Below are 1,185 nucleotides of genomic sequence, written 5' to 3'. Positions count from 1 at the left end.
TCTCTTGAACAAGAAAGCAAACCATCAACCCCCGGACAACCCCCAGACAACCCCCTACCCCTATAAAAAATCAATACTTACGTTAGCTGCAAGTTTGTTAAGAGTGCTTGATGGTTTGCTTTCTTGTTCAAGAGACAGCTCTGATCCAAAACTTACTAAAATATTTCAAAGTTTGAGAACATCAAGAAATACTTGATATTTTTAGATACAAACATTCATTCAGATTTTATAATAATAAATCTGTAGATATTCTTCCATCCCAAAAATGTATAGATACTGGAAAATGGGGGGGGGGCGTCCTCTTCCCTGTAAAATTCAGGAACGAATAATTTGGGACACAACCAGGGGGAAGGCTCAAGCTTTTACCTCCTTTAATTTTAGGGAAGAATTATTTTTTTTCAATTCAACAATTTTAATTAAACCACAAAACAAAGCAGCCACTGCGAAAATTAAAAAAATAAATTAAGAAAATACCAAACAGAGAAGAAAAAAAACTAGTGATGAAATGCACAATAATGGCATACACAAGTTGACTAAAATTTTGTACTTTTGTGTTGTCAATCTTGGGATCAAGCATTGTTTTCCATCTTATGCAATTCATACGCTTTAATTCAATTTCTATTTGATCAGAAGAATAACTCACTCCCATTTTTACCACCGAAAGATTAAGATCTGACGTGCCACCTTAAAAAGCAAATATAATAATAATGTCATTTCTTTTTATTTCAGATGCAATATACAATGGGAGTGTTCCGACAGGGAGACTTCCATACCATCCAAAAGAGTAGGATTGTACAATACATGGTGCTTGAACCCAAGTTTAACAACACAAAACTGTTGACTTCTGAACAGCTGCAAGAAAGTGTTTATAAACCTGAAGTTGATTGGCTCATGTTTTTTGGTCCCATATTCCGAACTGTTTTACACGTGGCAGTTGAACTCTCGGACTCAGAGGTAAATGCATCCTCGCTCACAGCTTTCTAAACATTAGATTCTATTAAAGGGAATGTCGTTGTTATTTCAAGTGACCCTCCGTTTAAAGAAAGAGGGCAATGTCTGATGCACAACTGTATCATTTAAATCTTTAAGTGATAAATAATCGTCGTTTTTATAGAATGAAAAGTGCATAATTTTGACAATTTCTTCTTTTGTTTCAGAAGCAAAAAATCAAGGAAGTATCCTATC

General features: G+C 34.6%; 1 long non-coding RNA gene across 1 annotated transcript in view; it reads right to left on the bottom strand.

The window, feature by feature from the left end:
- Positions 1–81: 81 nt before the first annotated feature.
- LOC111711995 (uncharacterized) overlaps positions 82–1,185 on the bottom strand; it is a 2,668-nt gene continuing 1,564 nt past the window's right edge. Inside the window, exons 2-3 of the long non-coding RNA XR_002767362.1 lie at positions 875–980; positions 82–155 (exon numbers count right to left, since the gene is read on the bottom strand). This is a non-coding gene — a long non-coding RNA (uncharacterized LOC111711995). The remainder of the gene's footprint in view (positions 156–874; positions 981–1,185) is intronic.

This window comes from Eurytemora carolleeae, unplaced genomic scaffold (genome assembly GCF_000591075.1).
Source record: "Eurytemora carolleeae unplaced genomic scaffold, Eaff_2.0 scaffold1214, whole genome shotgun sequence".
Lineage (NCBI taxonomy): Eukaryota > Metazoa > Arthropoda > Copepoda > Calanoida > Temoridae > Eurytemora > Eurytemora carolleeae.
The sequence above is the reverse complement of the archived record's forward strand: the minus strand, read 5'-3'. Positions and strand labels throughout refer to the sequence as shown.